At 41.0% G+C, this 7,011-nt stretch overlaps 1 pseudogene; it reads left to right on the top strand.

Moving 5' to 3' along the window:
• LOC103612566 lies at positions 1–6,152 on the top strand (annotated as a pseudogene).
• Positions 6,153–7,011: the final 859 nt, after the last annotated feature.

The raw sequence follows: 7,011 nt of genomic DNA, 5'->3' as shown, positions 1-7,011 counted from the left end.
GAACATTGACAGTTAGGAAGAAGAGCACAACTGATCACAGAGCACTGGATGGGTATCTATTTTCTGCTGTTAATTGTAGGGCTTTGCTGGGGGCAGTACAACCCCAACACTCTGCCCAAGAGAACATCTATCGTGCATCTCTTTGAATGGCGCTGGCAGGATATTGCTCTGGAGTGTGAACGCTACTTAGCTCCTAATGGATTTGGAGGAGTTCAGGTACGTCTGTTCCTATCAGAAGGTAGTAAAATTGCTGCGTAGATGATAATTTGTTTTTCACAGAAATTGTTCAGTTTGCCAAAGGACAGACATTGAGAAAGAAAAATAGAAATTGGTAATGGAAGTAGTAAATGCTGACAAATATGTTTTTCAGCTATCATCAAGTAAGCAGGAATTTATTTCATTGCTCCAAAGTGCATGTTTTGCACTCTGTGCTATTACATTTAGATGAATTAGAATTGCACGTCACTTGCTAAATCTTTTTTTTTACTGCTGTGAAGAGTAACCTATGTTTATCTGCTTGATATTATTTAAATCAAGGGAAACGCTGAAGAGCTAGATAAATGTAAAATGAAACTATGACTGAACAAAGGGCATCCAAAGAACAAAAAATGCTGAAGGTTTTAAATAATTAAGTACAAAAGGCTGCTAATTGTGTTCACCCAAACTGGCAAGTTTCTTTCTGTAAAGCATGGTGTCACAGTAAGCCACTTGTTTGAGGAGACCCTTGTTTGAGGAGACCCTTGTTTGCAGGAACCTGGTGTGAGCAGGTGGAAGTGAACTGAACACAGGTTCTAGTGAAGGTGTCCCTGTGTGAGCCAGGTCTGTCTGAACAGCAGAGACATGTTCCTGTGGAACCAGTACTGGCACTTGGGTGGGGTGGCATGGCAGGAGAACAGCCACCTATTAAACTATTTCAGTTTGCCTGTCAGATTGCTTAGGAGTAATTGGTGTGAAGTCTGCCTGTCTCTTGTAGCCCAAGAGATTGCAAGCTGGCCTGAGTGAGAATTTCTGCATAATTTTCAAATAATACATACTTTCTTTGCTACCTTCTTTCCAGGCACACAGATGAGACTGATTTTAAACTGATTTCTCAGACTGTGGTATATGCATCTATATCTTTTTAATCCATTCAGTGGCAGGGTCTCAGGAAGTTTTTTTCAGATGATGGCTTACTGAGTTGATAGGAAGGTGTGGCATCTAAGAGGATGTAGGGTAATGGATCAGGTTGTTATGCCCAGAGGCTTGGAGGTAGCAGCAAAAGCTTGTTGCCTAAAAAGTATCCTGAAAAGTTTGTAAAAGGAAGAGGTGTGATTCACCTTGAAACTTAGAAGAATTAGGTCAAGAATGCATTTATCCAAAACATTACAAAAATGGGAAGTTGGATCAGTTTTAAAGGCAGGATGTTACGTCAGTTGTTATGCAGTCACTTCCTTCCTCTGCTGACCTAGTTGTTCAATTTCAGATGCGTCTTTGAGGCCTGCAGTTGCTCATAAAGATAATTAGGACACTCTGTCCATGGACCTAATTTTTAGTATATTTCTACCTGCTGAAGGCCAAGCCCAAGTCTTTTATTTCCAGCCTACTACAGTGTAAGCCGAGGATACTGAGGATCTAAGTGGGTTGTGTTCTATCTCTAAAAATACTGGGCAAACAAATTAACCATTATCAGTATCCTGTTACCAAGTACCATTGTTTTTATTCACAGATTTCACCTCCAAATGAAAATGTTATCGTTACTGACCCCCAGCAACCATGGTGGGAAAGATACCAACCCGTCAGCTACAAGCTGTGCACAAGATCTGGAAATGAAACTGAATTTAGAGACATGGTGACCAGGTGCAACAATGTTGGAGTAAGGACTTTTAAAACCTTCTGGTGTTTACAATACAAGGATATAGACAGACAGTGATTCTACCATTTTTAAAAATGGATGCAGTGTTATCTGCTTGTCTGTTGGGCTGCCTGTTTGATCACCGTTGCTGTATGCTAATAAAAAAAACCTGAATAAAGTGCTGGGTGAAGCAAGCAAACAGAAATAGGGGGATAGGGCAGGAGGTATGGGACAGAGAACATCAATTAATGGTGCTGTGGGAAGTAGCTTTTTCAAATTGTTATGTGGATACTGTTCTCTAGGTGCACATTTATGTGGATGCAGTGATCAACCATATGTGCGGAGCTAATGCTGGGGCTGGTGACCATGCTACTTGTGGAAGCTATTTCAATGCAAAGACTGAAGATTTCCCAGCTGTGCCCTATTCTGGCTGGGACTTTAATGATCATAAATGTAAATCTAGAAGTGGAAACATTGAGAATTATCATGATATATCTCAGGTAAACCTATAACTATAGCTTTCATGTACATCTGTTCCTGTGCTGTGATTTCTTTGCTCCCATTTACTGTGAGACATTTTTTAAAAGGAAAAAAAAAACTTGATAAAAACCCACCCAAATTAATAACAGAGGTTAGTGTTGCTGTCAGGAACACCACTTCTTAAAGGGATAGCTGTACTTCAGACAACGGCTTAATATCAGATTTAGATAAGTGTTCTTAGGTACTTAATAAAGACAATTTACAGCTCAACAAATCTATTTAGTGTGATTAAAAAAAGGTAGAAGTTATTTGCCTTTAACTGTAATTTGGAATTTTTCTTTGGTCTCAGTTTCAGAAAAGAGGGGTAAATGCAATTTGTTAATGCAGCTGCTATGTAAATGACTCTCCAAAGCAAAAATATGTATGGGGAACAAAGGCTGCTGAAGGTTTTATTTAGCATTTGAATGCAGGCAAGAACATTCAAAATGTATGTAGAACACTGTATTAAGTCTATTAGGTGAAAAATGTTTCATTTCAGAATTTTTGCCCAGGTCCGGGACTGCCGCCTGGTCAGCCTGCTGGACCTGGCCCTGGAGAAGGACTATGTGCGCTCCAGGGTTGCGGAGTACATGAACCATCTCATTGACATCGGCGTCGCAGGATTCCGGATCGATGCTGCCAAGCACATGTGGCCTGGGGATGTCAAGGCGATTTTAGACAAGCTGAAAGATCTAAATACTCAATGGTTTCCTGAAGGAACTAAACCTTTCATTTACCAGGAGGTAATCTTTATTTTTTTAAATTTTACTTCACAAACATATTTCTTTCAGGCCCATTATAGGCTCAGTCACACATGGAAGGCAATGGGCTGAGCCCAAGCAGATCTATAGAAGATTTAATAACCATAATCTACAAATATCTAATCTGCCCATAAATGGTAACTGATGTTCAAAATGTCCCACTTGTTTTGGACCTGGAAATTATATTGAGGTGAAATTGACTACATTGGCATTAGTGTAAAAATTCTATTGGTTTAAAAAAGAGATTTCATTTCCTGAATTTTAAGTTCTGGATAATAACTTGTAATAGAATACATAAATGTTGATTGTGGTCTGAAAATTTATTTTCCAGTGGCATAACAACTGTTACTTGATGTTCCAAATTTGTTCTACATTTAAATAACAAATTGGAACTAGCAGGTAATTGTTGATGTCAGTCAGCAGAAGCTAAACTTGCACACATTTTATTAAATTAGTATCTTGCCTGAAAAGTCTAGGAAAATGGAAACATTCTTTAGCTCCATAGTGAAATGGGGCAGCCCAACTGCTGGAAGCAGAGCCGTTGATGACCATACAAAGTGTAAAGTTTGTACAGCCCAAGCCTTAATGGTGGGTGAGTGATCAACTGGGGTAAGGAGATACAGGATGGAGAAGGAAAAGTGGTTCACAGCTGGGCTGAGCTAAAAAGAAAAGATAGCCTACATACAATTTTGCAAGAAAGCCAAATAACGTGATTAGATCAAGTACTGTCCCCTTGATTAACCAATGTGTAAAGCAATGTCTTTTATTTGTTTGATTTTTGTGTAGAAAGAAATGCTCTACCTTTCTTGTACCAGGTAATTGACTTGGGTGGAGAGCCCATCAAAGGCAGCGAGTACTTTGGAAATGGCCGAGTGACAGAATTCAAATACAGTGCCAAACTGGGGACAGTGATCCGCAAGTGGGACGGAGAAAAGATGGCCTACTTAAAGTAAGGATGAAGATGCTGCAACTTATGCAGGATTCACTGGCTACAACAATTGACAGGGTAGCTTCAAGTCTGTGTTTTTGTCTAGGAACTGGGGAGAAGGCTGGGGCTTTGTGCCTTCCGACAAAGCCCTGGTCTTTGTGGATAATCACGACAACCAGAGAGGGCATGGGGCCGGCGGAGCTTCTGTTCTGACCTTCTGGGATGCCAGGTAAGGGATTGCCTTGTCTGGGTGATACTTCCTGCTTTTGCTGGTTTGTCTGTCTGTTCTCTGGCAGGTTCCTCCTTCCACGTCTCATTCCTTGTTTGTCCAACAAACAGGCTCTATAAAATGGCAGTTGGTTTCATGCTTGCTCATCCGTATGGGTTCACACGTGTGATGTCAAGTTTTCGCTGGCCAAGATATTTTGAAAATGGAAAGGTGAGCTTGTAATGCTGCAGATCCATCCATGGAGATGAAGGGTCAGACCAGGGCCAGAGAAATAGTCCAGTGCATCTCAGTTTGTTAAGGGATTTCCCTGTCCCACGTTGGATCTGGCTGGTGAAACTTTGATGCTCCCTCTAGCTTTGCTCTCCAGATGGTCTCTCTGCATTTTCAGTCAGAAGTTATAAACATATCTTCTTAATGACAGGACATCAATGACTGGGTTGGACCCCCAAGTAACTCGGATGGCTCCATAAAGCCCGTTACAATCAACGCGGACACAACCTGTGGCAACGGCTGGGTTTGTGAACATCGCTGGCGTCAGATAAAGTAGGGCACTGGGGTGAAACAAGAAGTGAAAGCAGTTGCTTTTGCTTCCTGCTCCATGTGGCTTTAGAGCTGTTGCAGGTGCAGTGCCAGGCATTCCTTGTGTTTCCAGGAACATGGTTATCTTCCGTAATGTGGTGGATGGTGAGCCTTTCTCCAACTGGTGGGACAATGGCAGCAATCAAGTAGCTTTTGGCCGCGCTAATGTTTCATCATCTTCAATAATGATGACTGGTAAGTCAGTGGGAAATAAATTACAATTTATTATGATTATAAATAAATTATTATCTATGTATTAAAATAATCTAGTTAGTGAAAACTTTTAAGGTGTTGCTAGATTGAATAGATATTTGTAATGGATGCCTCAGTTGTTGACAATTTAAACTTAGCATTTTCCATTCTACCATAGAGACTCTTCACTCTTGGCAGTTAGGCCTTGTACCGTGGTCTTGCTATTTCCCTGAAATTCTGAAGTTCTTAAGTTGGCTGTGTCACGGAGCCTGGTCAGCCAGCAAAACCTGAACTTTTAGAAGTGAGGGAAATTGTAAACTTGGGAAAATGTTCCAAATGTGACAGTTTTAAAAACTGTATTGCTATATTTTACACAAGAATGAGATGATAAGAGAACGGGAGTATGTCAGGTCTGTAAGAATTAGAAGTAGGTTGCGGTGATGAGCAGTTTGAAGGATGTAGTGATTGGATAGATTCTGCTGTGTCCAGAGGAGAGCTAGAGGATAACTCCAGAACAACTTAATGTTTGAGAGAATCTCCAATATGATTTGCAGAGTGTTTTAGAGTCCTCATGATCCTTACTGCACTTCATTCTTTTCCAAAGGTCCTTGAATGTATCTCTGCAGACTGGTCTGCCTGCTGGCACTTACTGCGATGTCATTTCTGGGCAAAAGGAAGGTGACTTCTGTACAGCAGTTGAAGTTCATGTTGCTGCTGATGGCATGGCTAATTTCCTGATTGGGAATGAAGACGAAGACCCATTCATTGCCATTCATGTTGATGCTAAATTGTAACCAGATGTGTTGTTCTTTCTCCCATGTATCTTTGCTAACAGCAAACAGATGTGCAGAATGTCCTGGCTCTCAGGACTGCATGAACCAAGACAGAGTAAAGTGTGTTAGCTTTAATACTAATGAAGTAGTGAGCAGCTGCTGTACAGAGATGGGAGCTGGTGGTGCCAGTGCAGATCTGGGAGTGGTGCTATACACCTGTGTGCATTTGTAACTTTATTCAGTTAAGGTACTGTCATAGGTTAGATAATGTTTTCATAGCATGAGCAAGAAGAGACTTCTCTTTCTAAATGGACTGAACACGGTTATTATGGAAGTGGTAAACAGACTGAACATCTTAAGGGTTGTCTTTTTACATTGTCAGTGGGAGAAGGGAGGAAGGTGGGGGGAGGAGGAGAGTTCTGAAGGTGGTATAATTTTTTTTTCCCTCTTTTAGGTTTGTTAATAAACTTCTTTATATTCTTTCAAGTTTGGTGCCTGCTTTGCATTTCTCCTAATTCTTATCTCACAGCAGATAAACAGTAATGAGTATTTTGGACCAAACCACTACACTAAATTGGTGTTTCTGCCCGGTTACAAACCGAACCTGCGACAGGTACTAATAAAAAATGAAAGGAGGATTGGCATAATTTAATTTAAAAATGTGTTGCTCTGTGTGTAAGTGGTAATGTAGTTCTCTTTAGGGGCAAGCAGGACTGGGAATTAACAGGATGTCCAAAAACCAAGAAAAGACTCCTTTGTGCTGAAACATGGCAGAATTCCAGTTGATATCAAGTTATAACTCAGTTAAAAATGCGTTTCTTCTGTCAGTCTGTAGCTTCTCTCTATGTGGTGAATAAAAAATGGCATTCAAATCAAGTTTATCCCATTTTTGTGATGAACCAAACATGGGGCCTGGGTCAGAGAAAGCTGGTCCATGCCAGTCAGTTCTCCCAGCCTGTGGCATCATTCAAGCCTGTGTGTTACCTGGTTGTTGGGGTTTTAGTTTAGTCTTAGTTTTTTTTTTCCTGTTAAAGGAATTTTCTCCCATATGCATGTTGCTAGGGGACAAATAGCTGTACTTAAGAAAGACAAAAAGGGGAGTGGGGCGGGCCTGGCTACTCTTTTGTCTACACCTGGGTGTGGGGTCAGTTCGCTCGGAGCGTCCGGAGAGAGAAGCTGCAGAGAAAGGAGCTGCTGCT

This window comes from Corvus brachyrhynchos, unplaced genomic scaffold (genome assembly GCF_000691975.1).
Source record: "Corvus brachyrhynchos isolate BGI_N302 unplaced genomic scaffold, ASM69197v1 scaffold101, whole genome shotgun sequence".
Classification (NCBI taxonomy): Eukaryota; Metazoa; Chordata; class Aves; order Passeriformes; family Corvidae; genus Corvus; species Corvus brachyrhynchos.
The sequence above is the reverse complement of the archived record's forward strand: the minus strand, read 5'-3'. Positions and strand labels throughout refer to the sequence as shown.